The sequence below is a fragment of the Parambassis ranga genome, chromosome 20, assembly GCF_900634625.1.
Source record: "Parambassis ranga chromosome 20, fParRan2.1, whole genome shotgun sequence".
NCBI classification, from domain to species: Eukaryota; Metazoa; Chordata; class Actinopteri; family Ambassidae; genus Parambassis; species Parambassis ranga.
The window spans coordinates 7,091,854-7,109,008 of NC_041040.1; the positions used below are offsets into that span (position 1 = coordinate 7,091,854).

Below are 17,155 nucleotides of genomic sequence, written 5' to 3' on the forward strand. Positions count from 1 at the left end.
AGGTCACCGGAATTGAGACAAAAAAACACAACACAATGGCTCAACCTTGAGGATGTGAGTCAGTTGAGTTCCTGGCTGCCATGTTTTTAGAATGTCCCCCTCCTCCCTCTGTTTCCTCACAAGGGGCAGCTTGACTTGTTTCTGTGTATCCCCAAGACTCTATCTCATGAATCCGGCCCTTTCTTTGTCCCTTGCCACTTTTGCTGCTTCCTCTTCAGTGATGTATAAACCAGCCTCTATGCATGAAACCTCTGCTGTGCTTTTAGAATTGACAGTGGTTGAATAAGGGTACACACAAGGCGGGGGGGGGGGGGGGGGGGGGGGGGGGGGGGTTGTTTCCGCCTCTGGTCATGCAGATCAAACGCAACATTAATTCTGTGTTTACTTCTCGTCCCCAGCCTGCTCAGCTGATTTTTATCACCTCAGTGTCTGGATCTCACCTGATCCCTACGCCCTGTCAGTGTAGTGTAGGCACACTTTACCGAAAACTCTGTTGAACAGGTACACTAATGTCCCAAAGAAAACAGTCCCTGAGGTAGTTTAAACCTGGCAGGGTCACACACAGCTTTCTCACCATTCCTGTGTATGTAGCTCCACTCATGCTCCAAGTCTTTGCCTGTATTTGGAGTTTAGGCAGACAGAGAACTGTGGGGAAAATCACAGATGCTTTATCCAGTGTTTACAATAGTCTATGTGTGGGAAACCAACCCCAGAATCCAAAGTGAAAGTCCACTGTAGGGTTAGTGCCACCAATCACCAGGCTATGAATCACATGGTCAGATGGCGGTGGGTCATATGTCCGTATGTTCCTTCTGGCCACCCAGCATAAATGGAACCAAGTGTCGTACTGTGAGGATGTAATTATCAATCATACCTGTTGTTTAATCATAAGGGTGTGTTGGTTTGGGTCTTAGGCCACGAATTTGGTATAAGTGCAAAGATCTGAAGTTCTGATTTAAGTTGCAGCTGGTTTTAGATGTTAGGCATTGCAAAACACAGTTCAGGTTTGGTCATGGTTTGTCTTAAAACATGCATTCAAAACATCAAACATATTTTAAAAGGAAACTATCTGTTCAAAAATTAGAATAAAAGTGCAATATCATGCTTGTTGGACAGTTTTAAATGCTAATCAAATCTGTTTATTCCTTCAAGAACAAAGAAAATGACTCAGACTCAACTAGACTAAATGAAATATTTTTGGATCTGTTGGAGAGAATGATGGATGTTTCTGGTTTTCCTTGGTAAAGCACACACTATAAATCTAAGGAAGTGGACTACAGGAAAAAGGAACAGCCTCACATAGACCCCAGTTGTTTGCATGTATAAATGAGACAAACAGCTCTGTGTGTTTGCACATGTGTCGGTGTGTACGCCTCCATAGAGCATGAAAGGAAGACAGCCCTCTCTGTCAAAGCGCCGCGACCCTCCTCACGTCTAAAGAAAAGGCAGAGCGCCGCATTGTCAGGAGAGGTCACGGCCCCGGCTCAGAAAAGACACAGTGCTGAATGTGGCACACTGTTAGCTAAAGCTCAGTGTGTGAAGGAGGAGGGAGATGCTGGTGAGGACAGAGAAAAGAGGAGATGGAAGAACCGGGGAATATCTGTGGTCTCGCTGAGCTGCGTGCCAAACCTTACTCCGGATACCAACCCGCCCAGGATGCAGGGTTTCTTCTCCCTCTCTCTCTCTCTCACACACACACACGCACACTCACTTTTTTTCAGAACAAACAGACCTATGGAAAAACAGAATGTATTAATTAAAAACGTCCACATGCAGGTGGGGTAGAGGTCAGCCAAAGTTCCTTCATATTTGAAAAAGATGGATTAGAGGCCAGCTCGCTAATGAACTTAGCCCTTCATGTTGTGCAGCTACTGAAAAATGACAAGATGGAGGACCCAGCGAGTAAATCGAGCACAATAATGATATGACTGTCATGACTCACAACATTTACTTCTAATGCTTGTCTGCCTCCTAATTGAAGAAGACAGCGCTGATCTTCAGTCATAAACTTAAAAGCAGAAGCCGATTCCAGCTGAATTTCTCATTTAGTGTAATAGCTTCATATGTTTATAATTTCCTCTTGGAAAGTTGTTACTCAGCAGGACTAACAAAGCCTGGAACAAACAATTCTTACTGTAGAAGCAGAAGAGGAAGATAATTTTCATTTGTGAGAAGCTTCAGCGGCCTCTGTGCTGTGCAGCTCTTCTGTGACGGAGTCTCAGACATGTCATTAGAGAGATCTGTGGAAGCCATGGTTTGGCCACGGCAGGAAAACAAGCATGGAGCTGAAGGCTTTAAAAACTTAAGAATTAAACTGTGCCAGTATCAGACATACAGTGTAAAAGGCACAGAATTAATTACAATTCTATGTGGCTCACCACCCAAAACGTGGAATGAACTTTAAATTGAATTTACTTAACACAGCAGTCAAGACTACTATAATAAATACAGTGAATGGAAGGTCAACACAAAACAAAATATTTCTCCAACACATGCTTAGTAGTCTGCATTATATTAATACATACATGATAATGTTTATGTTAATAGAACATATGATCGTATTGTCTAATGAAAAACTCAGGGATGATGTAAAGGGGCAGCCTTTCGCTCAGGACTCCGTGGTTCAACTTCCCCTGACACCATGAGCGGTTTTGATTTCATCCAGGGTTAAGTGTGATTTATGCCACATCAGGCATAAAAAACTACTGATTAAGATTAGGCATTAATGACAGGGTGAGTGTTTAGGTAAAGATCAACTTTAAACACACAAATTCATAACATTAAATACATTATATAATGAAAACCGTTTCCACAATGTCGCCATCACAGCAGCTCCACACCCTTGTGACCTTGTGTAACATTTTCCAGTGAGGATAAACTTTTAACTCTTTCATAGCAGTGAGCACATTTTACAGGGCAAACTTCTTTTTTGACCACCGCCATTTCCGTGTCCTGTTCACTGGGGTTGTTGGCATTAAAAACAGAACAATGTAAATAGAATGTGGTGTAAATATAGGTTACATATTATCTGTCATGGAGAATAATTTGGTGTTTTATTGTCAGAGGGAGACATGGTAGCGGGGTCTGTCGATGGATGTGAGCTATGGTGACATCATTTCTTATATTGATTTATATATTATATTTACAGTATTTCTTTGTTAAAAGGATCATCTGTTAAGAAATCTGTATGTAGTTTGTAGTAGTCAATGATATTTTTATTAACTCTTATAGTTGCTCACAGTTATCTCACCTTGTTGTGAACCAGTTATCAGCTTTTTATAGACATTGTTTTTACCATATAATATAAACTGCTGATTCAGAGATTTTACAAAACACAAACATCAATTCTTTTATTGACTTCCCTTTCATATTGCACCACCCAGTGGCAGCCTGCCTCTCCTGACTCAGGTGCACTTGTTAATAGAGTGCTGAGTTGTGTTAGGTGAAAAAAAAAAAAGCAGGTAGAGCCAAAAGCAGCACTGGTAGCAGCACGACTCAGAGCTCACCGTGCTGCTGGGAAAGAATTAGAGAATAGTTTTCCTGTGCAGAGTTTAGTAAATCACACATTTTCGGCATGCTTAAAGTAAGCCTCACGGCCCCGGCAGGCAGTATTAATTTATAACAGCGGGGTGGTGGAAAAGCCGTGTTTAAACATTTCAGCTAAAGGAATAACATAAATCCTTAAGTAAACCTAATCTGTCAGTGATTGTAAACAGTCTGTCACAGTAATGGCCCCGGGAACAAATGAGGACCTCATGGCGGGGCCTCAAGTTAAAGCCCCCACACAGACTGATCCCCCCCTCAGCGATCACCTCCGTGTCGAGCATCTTCCCCCTTTTTTGTCTATTTTAAACATGCTGACCTGAGAGAGAGGAAGGAGCTGGTAGGAACTTCCTGCCTTTGCTCTAAACTCTAAAAAAAAAAAAAGAGAGAGAGAGGGGGGCACCACAGACCAGGCCCCCACCCCCCATTCTGCCTGTCTCCACAGAGGCCTGACACCAAAGCAGGTCAGGCCAGGATCTGTGCACGAGATAAGACAGGCAGCAGGAAGGAGACAACCCAGAGCCCCGCACTCCCCTGACGTGACAGAGCCGCTATTCATTTTTCAGGAAGAAAGAAAGAAAAACAACATCAACAATATCAGATGCAGCACAGGAGAGGGAAAAAGCAGGAGATGGAGTCGTTTAGTGGGCAACTTGACTTCATTAAGACACTGTGTCTGTCTTTTCTCACGGAAATGGTGCTAGATGCTGTTTTTTTTAAAGTCACACTGTTTTCTTAAAACTGAGCATGTCTGTGAATAATCGCACAATAAGTCACTGCAAAAACTTTCCAATTGATTCCGAACACTGCTGTAGGGTGACACAGCGCCTCAGAGCTTTGGGGATGAAGAAGTGCGTTGGCGCCACTGCAGCCCAAACACTTGTTGTTGTCACTACACACATAAATCATTCCTTTCTCTTTTGTCGCTGCACGGAAGCTGTGAACAATGGCAGGTAAACAGAGATGACGATGGAAGAAGAGCCTGTTAGCTCAGCGCTGTCCTCTCCCACACTCATTCCTAGTAGCCGGTGTGTCTATAGCGAAGGTGCAGATAAATGGCCGTGGCACCATGTGTCAGCACAAAACAAACAGGGGAGGCGATTAGGATCACACACATGCAAATGCAAACAGGCGCTACATACATGTATGTGTGTGTGTGAGCGAAACACTTTCGAGAATAGCCAGAGGGAGCATTGTTCATGTCTCTGTTTCTCACTAAGCTAATTAAAAAAAAGAGTTTGCCCTTTAAACAGACATGAGAGGGAGCTGTGGGAGAGTACACATTGTGCATCTGTCCGCCTGACACTATGGTAGCTATCATCCTGTTTCTTTCAGGCTGGACTCACAAGCACCCACAAATATCTGGCCTTTGTCCTCAGTGTGAAACAGGGCTGCAGTTTTTGTGGTTTGTAGTTCATATTTTGCCACTATTCAAAGTTCCCGCAGGACAACTAACCTCAAGAATCGCATTAAAAACCTAGCTATGCAGTAAAAAATAAAAATGAAGAACAGGCTTTAGTTGTCCCACATACACACCCAGGGAAATGCCCACAAGCAATGAGCTTTTAAGTCATGCTTGGCCTGCGTGGACTGTCAGGGTGGTGGCCTCTGGAGCAGAGAGCCGGCAGCTTGTCCAGCCCTCACACAGGGAACAGAGGATGGCAGGAGGTGGATAGAGAGACAGAGAGCCAGCGGTAGGAGGAGGAGGAGGAGGAGGAGGAGGAGGAGGAGGAGGAGGATTGGCAGCAGCGGGTTACCCAGAGAACAACGAGGTCTCCGTAAGTGTTTGGCTCCCTGTTGCTGTGTGAAAAGAATGAAAAAGACACCATCTTGCTGTGAGGTCGAGGGTCAGAGCAGGTCTGAATGCTCATTTATCTCCGACAAGGAGGTGGCAAGGGTGAAAAACTCATTGCTTGTAGCAAACTAATGATTCATGTCGGAGATTCTCAGACGGGTACAACAGCTGTTCAGAAGGTCATAATGATTTAGTGTGTGTTTAGAGGAGAGTTATGCCTCATTATATTCATTAATGTCCTGATAAAGACAGTAACTATTTCAAGCTTACCTGCCATGACCAGAAATATAATAATTATGTGAGGAGCTTCAACAAATGACAATGAAAATGTAGCTTTCAGTCATTTATTCAACACATTTCTTGTATGTATTTTACATAATCGTCCCCCGGTTTACAGCATCGACCACCTTCCTCTGTGGAAGTCTGTCAGCTGAAAGAGGTTTGATGGATTTCTTGCATGTACTGCCAGCTTCAAATCCCTTAACAGTTTAGTAGGATTTAAATCTTAGCTTTGACATAAACCTCCTGCTTCTCCCTTTGAGCCATTCCTTAGTGGATTTTGTGTATGTTTAACATTCTTGGCCTCGCATTACCTTCAATCACTTTTTTTTGTATAGAATTTATAGTATAGTATTTATAGTGTCATTGACTGAAAAGCTGAAAAGCAAATTTTGGAATTCATGGAGAATCTTTTGCAAAAAACAAAAACAAATAGTGAGTGACAATTGTTCTCAGCACAGTTTTTTTTTAATCACATGATTTGAGCTTGATTTAGAGCTCTTCAGATCTTGGTATGATGTCACAACACACAATAGCAGAGAGAAATTAATATTTTTCCTTTTCTAAAACTCATCTGATGACCACAAAATATACATTTTATTTATCATTTTGTTCAAGATAAACAGTTAACAGTAGTTGCAGAGGCAGTGTGTGTTGCATGCATCCATTTTTAATTCTAAAAAGGTGTGAGGGATTATTTTCTGTAGATTATTTTAAAGATGAACTCACCATCAGAACCTAACATGGATGTTTTCCTTCTTTAGTTAGAAGTAGAGTTTGTTATCAGCAGTATGTGAAGGTGAATGAGTGAAAAACACTCACAGGTGCTGTGTGTAATGAGGTGTATCATGTCCTCCAGCACCACAGAAGATAAATATCCTCAGATTATACTCTGTTAATGAGATTTAATGCTTGTGTTAAAACATGTGTAGTGAAAGGTCGTACCATGACCAGGATTAAGGAGACAGTAACATAACTACAGTAGTTAAATCTGACCCACTGTATATCCTCCCTCGTGCAGGTCTCTCAGTTTCACCTGTGTTTACACAGGGAGGACTGACAGTGTGGAAGATAAATACTGAGCTGGCACTGCAGACTTTCATGAGGAAGGAAAAGCAGGTTTAAATTTCAGAGACGGACACAAAGGAAGTCATAAAGTTAACTCTCCTTAATATGAGACAGTGGCTGATTAAAGCTAAACAAACACAGCACAGGGAAGTTGAAGTTGACTTTTGGCTGGATGTTTGGCCAAGTGACAGCAACAGTCACACAACATGCAAGGTCAATTTTCTGCTCCCATCACCGCTGTAGTTGAGAATTAAACGTAGTTCTACTTACAGAATAAATATGGCAACACTGCTAGCAAACGGAAGCCTTTTTACACACACACTGGCACCATTACTGTCATTTTTAGCATAGTGGAGAGTGTAGTGTAATATTTTAATGTGCTGATTATTATTATTATTCAGACATGTCATATCCCTGTTGGATCAAACACACACACACACCTATACATCGCAGTGAGACAAGGGGTTAGTAATGTGATACAGATGGAGTCCATGCCGGCGGCTTGATGAGAGGGTTTTGTGTGTTTTGAAGAACCATACCTCTGCTATACTCTAGACCACAATGGAACAGCTCCAGACTCTGTTACTGTCTGTCTGTCTGTGGTGAGCAGGGAAAGGTGCACAATGACAGGTCTGTGAAAACTCAAATGTACACTGAACATACGTGACGCTGTGGTTCTGAGAGGGTAGACTTGATAAAAATGTCACAAGTGATTGAATGTGATTTCTTTGGAATGGACCACCAGTGATCGGCGGTGAAGACTCAGTTTGACACAGTGTATGGATACTTTGCCATCTTTTACAGGGCAGCATATAGAGCAGAAAGTCTCGCTACACACTCCAAGATATTCAAATGTTTATTCAAATCTATATTCCATTTAGCATGATCCCCCACAGATTTTGGGATGCAGCAAAACAGGCCCCAAATCAGGTGTAAAAACGGTGTTATTGGGTCTTTTCTTTTTTCGCTTAGTGTGTCAGGGCTGCTGTTCACAGAGGCCATACCAGGGCAGAAATTAGGGTTGCTTCATCTGAACACAGACTGCATTTCTCCACTTAATCTAGGCTTTTTAGTTCAGTGTGTTTTGTTTTGCTTTTCTCTTCCCCCTAATATTCCTACTCATCATTCAAATTGGGAACTTGGCAGGTGTGTTGGCGTATGCTCCTGGGCTGTAAAACTAATCTGGAATTTGATTTCATTTTCACAAAGTGCAGATGTAGAACTCTTTTTGTGACTGTTTCTGTTTGTACGTATGATGGAGTTCTGCTGAAATTTAGCAGTCCACCCACCCAGTCCTCATGGGACGGAGCCACGTCCAGCTCCTCCAAACTCCCTGCCGGGCATCGCTCCCTGCCCACATTCAGAAAGAGCCAAGAAGTGTGTGGGGGAAACTCACCTCAGAGAATATGTGTCATGTCCTTCTTAGTCATTCCCGCTGCACTGCGAGCTCAGCCCGGTGGAGGGTAACACAAACAGGCGAACAGCAGGAGGCGACGGTGGCCAAGTCAAACAAAAGGGGATTATGCATGCACAGGGGTGCACACAGATCCAAGAAAACAGGGACGCACACACATGCATGTCTGCACGCATTAGGTGTGCACAAGTAATTATCCCTCAAACACATTATAGAGTCACAGTCAACAGAGCAAACCAAACAAACAAACCCAGCCAGGTTTGCATAGAACCACTGTTTTTGTACGCATGACAGGAAAATGACCCACTTAAATGTGCACACGGGCTCCTCGCGCAGCTGTTCATTGTGTCTTCAAGGCAGAGTGTCCTGTTGAAATGTCAGCGGCCGCTCTCTTACCTCTCGTGCCCCACTGGTTGGCTTCGTGGTTGCACAGATGCAGCTTTGTCGGCTTGGCAGAGGAGACCTGGCCCGCCTCAGAATCCATATTTGTATGTGATGATGGAGCCACTCAGGCCTCAATAGAAAGCTCCTCATATGGCTTCTTTTGTTGTTTACTTTGAGTCAAATATTTGGATAATTAGATTGTGTTTTAGTTGTTTTCAGTTGAAAAAGAGGAAAATATGTTGTGTAATTACAGGTGTATGGTTCATGTAAGGTGAAATGACCAAACAGCAGTTCAAAAATCTATTAATCCTCAAATGGTTAAGCCTGGTTGGCATGCACACACACACCAGTGCAAACAAGCCTACAGGCAAACACGCCATCACTCAATCCTGTGTGCTACCATTCCTCCACACTGTGCAAAGACATAAATATACCCTGATAAGACAGAGTTTGCACACTGCACTGCCTCTCCATCACATGCTCTCTCTCTCTCCCTCTCTGAGGTCTGAAGCTGAGTTTTCACCTGCTGGCACTGCACTCCCCACAAAGGCCTCATTGTGATCAGCCAGATTCCACTCCGAGTCCTGGGTGAGATTATAAAGCATTTAAACACACACACACACATGTGCATTCTGCCTGGGGCTTTCCATAACATACATGCAAGAAGTCATGTGGATGGATGCTCATAGTGTGCACATCATGTGCTGCCACACGATCAGTTTGTGTCAGAAGAAAATGATTGTTGCTTTCAGCAAAGCACCTGAATAATTATAACAGTACATTTCAGGTGAAGTATTCATAAATGCTACAAACATAGCTGCTTTGAATGAGGTCGAACACACTAACTTTTCTAACAAGCTGAATTCTCACTGCTTCAGTCCGTTTGATAAGACAATGCTGCCACCTGCTGGAGAAAGCCATGGGGACAGTACATGAAATGATTGCCCTTGGGGCTGGTTTAGGGATAGTCTGCATGTGTAGTGTGCGTGTGGGGGGCATCATTATTAATAATGATCAATATTATTATTATTACTATTATTGCCCAGACAGATCGCCTTCCGGAAGTCAGAGAAGGGCACACTCCCGTCGAGAACTTAGAAGGACGCAGCTTCTGGCCTCTTCCGGTAATTGATAGGACTACCCAGAATGCTCTGCAACCTTAACAACAATGGCGGTGGCGGGAGAGGCGCCCACGGACCCAAACTGGCCATTGTCTACGAGGCGGCAGCTCCGGTGGTTAGCACTGCTAGCGAATTAACGCTCTACATTTGAAATGACTCTTTTAAGTACTGGATATATTGGTGAGTGTTGTTTTTGTAATTACTGTGTGAGTTTAGTTTGCTATGTGGGGCTGTCGCAGTATTTTAAGGCGTTTTCTTGTCCAACTTGTTGTTTGACAAATTGTTTGAATATGTTGGAGGAGCAGCAGGGAAGTAGCGCACCGTAGGCTCATAGGCGTACAAACTCATTTAAGTTTGTAGTCATAGTTGGATATTTTTATTTTGATTTTATGGAGTTGTATGTGTGTTTTTTTTCCATTCTGTACATCAGCATGGTGTCTTGCTAACTAGCATTAGCACAAACTTAAAGTAGCTGTTGCCCCAGTGTGTGCTTCCGGCTTCCTATTTTCAGAAGCCATAAACCATGCACTTGTGACATGCAGTAGTATTAATTGTTTGTCATATATTTAACATTTTAAATGGTATATCAACATTGTCAATAGATTTATCATTCCCAAAATTTCCTTCAAAGTTCAAGGCAAGGTGTCTTGATTTTCTGTTTGACACACTGTAAAATCTGCTAGTGAAACAGCTCATTGCCCTTATTGGCTAATTAGAGTTTTGTCTACGTCCACCAGGACACACCGAGACAGCTACTGATGGAGACACTATTTACAAACGAATAGGGTAAAATGGCTTTTACAATTTGTTTTGAAACTAGTTGGATACAAAGCCATATCATACCGCAGTATTAAATGTATCAGTTATTTAGATGTATATTTACGGTACATTTTCTAAACTTCTTAACTAAGTACTAGATATCAAACAAATCAATTACTACATTTATTACAGGATGTTAGGAAACTCCATAGCAGCTGCTAAAGACTTTGAGGTCATATTCTGACAAGTACTATTTCCTGGAGCTTGCATTTACACTTTGAATTTATGAATGTGAGTGTATCCTTGAAAAATGATAACCAGCAATTTGTTATTACTTAAGATTAATATTGTGATTATTCTCATAATAAATTCAGTCTGAAACAACCTTTAGATCATGTTTCAGCAGCCTACATTCTTATGTATGTTTAGTTATCCTCTCAGAGACATTTACTTTTAGGAAAATATGGCTTTTTCACAAGAGTTGAAATTGACAAATTGACATTGAAAGCAGACCTTAATTTTTGTTTCCTGTAGAGCTCGGATGCTGAAACAAACGACAGAGCATCAGACCAGTGTCATGGCTTGATGGCTTACCATCAAGGTATTTCACCCAACCATTGCAGAAGATCCATTATTCTAATTGCATTAACCCTTTAATGTATACATGTTGTATTGCATTGTTGTGTGTATTAGGGTGAGGGGAGATCAGGGAGCTGAAAACCTGGACATTGCCCATTCTTTGTTTACCACATGTGGGAGAGAGAGAGAGAGAGCAAGCCTCATCCCTGGAAAAATATCCATAAGAGGTGAGACATTTTTGCTGGTTTTTCTTATTCTTCTGTATTATATTGTTTGGATATTCATTGGAAGCAAAAATTTCTTTTAATATTTCTTTGCAGAATAGAACTGGTGTGACATCTGGGTTGCAGTCACCAGCAAGTCCCATGGTATTCTTCACTCTCTTCTGATGTGGTTACTCTTTGGTGTGCACTACATCTGTCTCCTTCAACTCCAGGCAGATCTCAACACCTTTACTGGCAGAAAGAAAAATTCCACCCTCTACACAAGTGTGAGACACCTCACAGGTAAAAGGTCACCATTGTAACCTTTAAGATGCAGAGTTAAAACAAATTAGCATGTAGGCATCTGCTCTTGGATAATGCTGATAAAGCATTTCAGATTGTAGTGCTACTAAGATATAAAATCAGTGACTTTGTCTTTATATTTTATTAGAAAAAAATGTCAAAAGAAAATCAGGTCAATATTTGAACAATTTCCCCAACCATGGCTAAATTATGTTTTTGATTTAAAGGGAACTGAGGATGCAGGCCTTGACTGGGAGACAGGATCTGACCAACACAGCTGTGGTTTCTGAAGCTGAGTGCCCACAGAACGCAGCCTTGGAGGAAGTTCGGATCCATCCAGCAATCATCCGTCCTCTGGAATTCACATATGAACATTCTTTGCTAAAACACTGAATTCAAATGATGATCAGACAAGAAAACAAAATGCTGTGTGAGTTGTAACTGTACAAAACACAGCCAGATGATTTACTATCATGAACACTTGTGTTAACCAACTAGCTTTTGAGGTTACACCCTGATGTCCATTAGTATGCGACTGTCAGAGGTGCAAATTCTATGATTACCTAGCAATCAGAAAAATCCTACATGTTGTGTCTAAATCAGTTAAAGTCCTGTGGTTGGCAGCTGATCATCAGGAAATCAGCATCTGGCTGTAAAGGAGAGAACGGAAATTCAGTGGAAGACAAAGGGATTGTCGTAAGTATAACACACTATGTAAATATTTACATAGTGTGTTATACTTACTGGAATGATGTGTCCAGGAACAAACAGGCTGTGGCAAGCTGCAGAGTGTACGTACATCTATCAGGTTCCACAGAGCTCCATGCCCTTTTTAAGTTGCTGCAGTATGGGAATCAACTTGTTGTCGAATGTAAGACACAAGGCACTATGATGAAAAGCAGACAAAAATTAAACTTGAATAACATTAAAATGTGTAGATTTGTGTTTGACTTACTGAATAATGCTTTCTTTATTCTCCAGCTTGATTTGGCTTGTGTAACCACAGCTCAGTGTCATCTGCCAAGCGACTTTGCCCCGGTTGCATCTTCAACCTAATAATCCAGTGTTGAAAAGGATTAGGTCAAAGGTAGTCAAAATTGTCTAAGATAGTAACACTGCCAGGCAGGATGCTCACCCTGGTGATGAGCAGGAATGATTCAAGATCAGGTAGACAAACAACTGAAATCCAGCTCTCCAGAGGAAGTTGTAGCACCACTCTCTGAAAATAGCAGGAAGTGTTCCACCTTCAGCCAGGCTGACTGCAATTATTTCACCAATAGTTCTGTGATAAAGCAGAAAAGGAGTGTTAGCATCACATAAAAATAAACTTAATTAAACTTTGGATTTTTTCCCCTGGGTCTCAGGTCCTTCAACGAATCTGGTCTGAATATCTGAAATCATGAGTACATAACGTACAGAAAAAAAATCAAATTAAATGTAACCTGAAATAAATGCAGCATGCCCAGCAGTTGAACAGCTTTAAAGAGTAACTTGAGATGTTGTGGTAGCTTACTGGTTTTGGAAGACAAACCATGTTCATTGTTTTAAGTGATAATTTTCACAGGAGTTTTAAAGCTCTTTAGTGGGCACACAGAAGTTTGACACAGTGTACTCTTGTGCTTTTGTTTTGATTCTATATTTCCATCATACAAACAGAAGGTAAATTGCTCTTACCTCATCGCTGTCGAGTTTTCCTTCGCATCTTTTGATGTACGCTGCAAACATCTGCAGAGGTGGAAAAAAGGAAGAAAAACTTTTTTTTAAAAATTTTAGTTCAGAATCAAAATGTATTCTGATGTAAAGTATGCACTTGATCTTCTGCCATCTTATTATTACAGCTAGTGGCGGCAGCACATTAAATATGAAAACACAACAATGTTCAAATCTGCTGCCTTGTACAACAGCCATCCTCCCTTCCATGTGTTTACACTTTTTATAGTCTTTAAAATCAAATTTTCATTTCTTTCCATCTGGATATTTAACAGGCCTGGCTGCAGATTCAGCAGCATCCTATTTGTATATCAGCCCACAAACATCAATGTATTGAATATCTGCGTGACGGCAACAACCAGACTGCAACCTGCATCTCCGAAAAATTGCAATACTATAAGACTATTTAATCGTTTTCCGAACGCATATATATTTATAGAAGCTGCCGGAATGCCGTACTGGACCGTACTGGACCGTTCTGGCCCACTTAAATCCCGGTGTATCGCTGTCCTTCCTTTCTCTCGTCTTTTCACGTGTGTAACCTGTCTGCAACTTGTATTGTAGTCGCAACCACCTGAAATACCCAGATTTGATTGGCTGAGAGTTATCACGTGGGATGGATAAACTCGTCTGCAATTGGTCTGTGCGTTTCTCATGCGCTAAGCCACTACCGTAAAGTCAATGAAAGCTGCGACGGTTAAAATAGAAGCGCCCCGTCAGGTGTTAATGAATAACCTGCTGATTGGATTAAAAGTTCGGGTCCGTATGGGACGGCTTCTGGGTCCGGACCCGGACCTCGGTCCGTCATTTGGTGACCCCTGTTCTACGTGTACATTGGTAACTTATTATTACTAATGATACAACTTCAAATCCTAAATTATAATTAATTTCGCCAATACTGCCTTAAGCAATTTCCCCATTGTGGGACTAATAAAGGTTTCTTAATTTTATTTTATTTAATTAAATGTACTGCATGCTGCCCTTGACTTTCTAAGAAATGGCTCCTTGCAGCATTCTCCTTTAGGGTAATATGGAAAAGCAAAGACACTCGTACTAATGCTAGCTAGCAAGACACTATGATAATGTACAGAATGTGGAAAAAAACACACGTAGAACTCCATAAAAGCCATTAAAAATATCCAACTATGACAACAAACTTATATGAGCCTGCGCCTGCTCCTCCGACATCTTTAAACAATTTGCTAAGAAAAGGCCCTAGAATACTGCGACAGCCTCACAGCACACTAAACGAAAAATGTCTTTTCTAGAATGACACGCAATAATTACCGAATAAATACTCACCAAAACGTCCAGTACTTAAAAGGAACAGTAATTTAAACTATAGAGCACCAACTCGCTAGCAGCGCTAACAACCGAAGCTGCCGCATCGCAGACAATGGACAGTTTGGGTCCGTGGGCACCTCTCCCGCCACCGCCATTGTTGCGTTGCAAAGCATTCTGGGTAGTCTTATAAATTACCGGAAGAGGCCAGAAGCTGCGTACATAAAAGCAAACTGCTTTTTTTACTCTATTGTTCTTCTATTGCACATCGGAAATGCCCTACAGTTAAAAAGGGAGGGTAAATAAATAACGAATGATAATAATAATAAAAAACAAATGAGACAAATAAATTATATGCCAGTACTAAACTATTCTATTCTGCCCCAATCGCGCTCACTTCCGGGAGGAGATCTTATTTTGTGTGTAGATACACTTTAAATGAGCAAAGGAAAAATGTTTTTGTCAATTTTCTCAAATTAATTTATTGTGTGCTCGAAAATGTTTTTCTCCTCAACATTTAATTTGCGTGTTTGCAGTTTTTATTCGTCTGCACTCACAATGAGGGTCATTTATTTTTCATGTCAGTGGTTTAATGTGGTGGATCTTTTATATATGGTCTATGATTTAAGCATTTTCCCCCTGGGATGAATAAAGTATTCCTGATTCTGAACTGGAGCATGTAAAACAAGGGCCAAACATGGAAGTGCAGAATCAGCCTTTTGCATCAAAGGTGTAGAACACGCTATGGACTCAGCTCATGCGCTTTTCACAGCGATGGTGGTATAGTGGTGAGCATAGCTGCCTTCCAAGCAGTTGACCCGGGTTCGATTCCCGGCCATCGCAGTAACTACAGTTTTGAAATTAAAAGTAGGAAGATTTAATCTCCATATATAGATGAAGATTTTCAGTCATCTGGATTATTTTTCTTCAATAGTTCGAAGCAGGGCGAGTACACTTACCAGAGTTCATTGAATATGTTTTTTTTACTGCAGCTTTTTATCTGTTCTGGTGGAGAATACAGATAAACTTCATTCAGACTTCCCAGAGGTCAGAATCTTTTTATTTATGTTTGAGGGGAAATTGTTTTTGTCACAGACATCCACGTTTCACGTCACATTTGAGTCATCCTCCGCTTGTGATGACGTTTTCTCCTCCTTCGTTGACTTTTGTGTGCTGAAAAACAATAAATATTCGAAGCATGTTTAAAAGACGATGCGATGGCCGGGAATCGAACCCGGGTCAACTGCTTGGAAGGCAGCTATGCTCACCACTATACCACCATCGCCACACGTAAGCAGCTGGGATCTCGCTGACTCAGCACTCTGAGCTTTAACACGCACATCTGTAGATAGAAGAGGAGGACGCATTGAGCTCGTTGATTGTGTGTAGGTGTCACCGTGGCAATTCTGACTGCTCTGCAGCTTTTACTGTTTTTAACTGTTTTTCATAAACAATCAGGTTTTTGTCTTCTGATGGATCGGACTACACGGGTCAGTCTGTGCTTCGACACACCGGAGAGTCATTTAAAAAAAAAAAAAGATAAAATACCAAGTGTCTCCAGCAGATGGAGCTCTTTCTCCTTCACACGTCACATCTGTGTTCCACTAAAATCCCCCACTTTCATGTGATCATAGTGATGACCCTTGTTTTCACCACTTCATAGTCACACTGGTTCTTAAATTGTTGAGCTCTAAAGGTTCCATCTGGACGTGTATCCATGTGTATATTTTACAGAATCACACTACAGAAGTTCTAAAGAAAGTCAGATGTCAGATATAAATTAAGAGCTCATGTTCAAAGCAGTGTTTCAGATTTGTGATGCTCTTAAAGTGCTGGGGAAAAGCCAAGAGGAGGAGAAATGCTGTCATCTGCCGTTTGGCAGATCTCATGCCTTGAATCATAATTTCATCATGTATTCTGTTATTTTATTTAAACCATGTAAACCTGCAGGCTGTGTGACAGGGTTTCAGATTCTGAAACAAACAGGCCCTGCCTGTTTCCTAGCCTTGCGAGATGCTGTTTGGGGGGCCTCGAGTTTGCCAAACTACAACGGAGAGATTTCGAACCCTTTGATGATCCACACAGATGCTACAACCTATGACACTTCATAAGCAAAGTTGCAATTTAAACTCAACATAACTAATTTCATCAATAAATAAAACTGATATTGAGTGTTTAAAAAATGTTTACGGTACTTTAACTTTTGACTGAAATAAAAATACAACAAACCATCATCTATTTTAAAGTGCAACAATGAAACAAACTACTACACACCCTAAAAATAATACTTACATATCACATTGTCACACTTCTCAACATCACACTTAACATCACAGTCACACTGCATTAATAAAGCCCTGCTGCTTCCTGGCTTTATAACTAGCAAAATCATCTCTCTACTTATTAAGTGTGTCCTGAAGGAACTGGAGAGATCCAGTCAGATGGATCTACTGGTTTACCAAAAACAAAACAGGCAGCTGATCATGTACGTCTGCAGGTGAAGTCAGTCCTGCTGCTTCCTGGTCGGGAGGAGGTCCTGAGGAATATGAAGGTCCTGGTGATTCCTGGTCAGGAAGTTCTGAGGACCCCTCTGCTTCAATGCCTGGAGCTCCAACACATTTTAGAATTACTTCTGCAAAGACAAAGACAAAGTTATAAAACGAGGATAAATGATCCATTGCCACAATAGTCCAAAATAATCAACAGGCCTTTATCA

General features: G+C 41.4%; 2 long non-coding RNA genes and 2 other non-coding genes across 4 annotated transcripts; 2 read left to right on the forward strand and 2 right to left on the reverse strand.

Moving 5' to 3' along the window:
* The first annotated feature begins 8,986 nt into the window (after positions 1–8,986).
* Positions 8,987–12,134, forward strand: LOC114453114 (uncharacterized). The gene is made up of 6 exons (XR_003672409.1): positions 8,987–9,071; positions 9,534–9,784; positions 10,898–10,964; positions 11,057–11,169; positions 11,263–11,448; positions 11,676–12,134. It is a non-coding gene; the product is annotated as an uncharacterized LOC114453114 (long non-coding RNA).
* Positions 12,135–12,403: 269 nt separating this feature from the next.
* On the reverse strand, positions 12,404–13,398 carry LOC114453119 (uncharacterized). The gene is made up of 3 exons (XR_003672414.1): positions 13,123–13,398; positions 12,584–12,730; positions 12,404–12,500 (listed from the first exon to the last, which is right to left on the reverse strand). It is a non-coding gene; the product is annotated as an uncharacterized LOC114453119 (long non-coding RNA).
* Positions 13,399–15,210: 1,812 nt separating this feature from the next.
* Positions 15,211–15,282, forward strand: trnag-ucc (transfer RNA glycine (anticodon UCC)). The gene has a single exon. It is a non-coding gene; the product is annotated as a tRNA-Gly (tRNA).
* Positions 15,283–15,652: 370 nt separating this feature from the next.
* On the reverse strand, positions 15,653–15,724 carry trnag-ucc (transfer RNA glycine (anticodon UCC)). Its single transcript has one exon. It is a non-coding gene; the product is annotated as a tRNA-Gly (tRNA).
* Between the last annotated feature and the right edge of the window lie 1,431 nt (positions 15,725–17,155).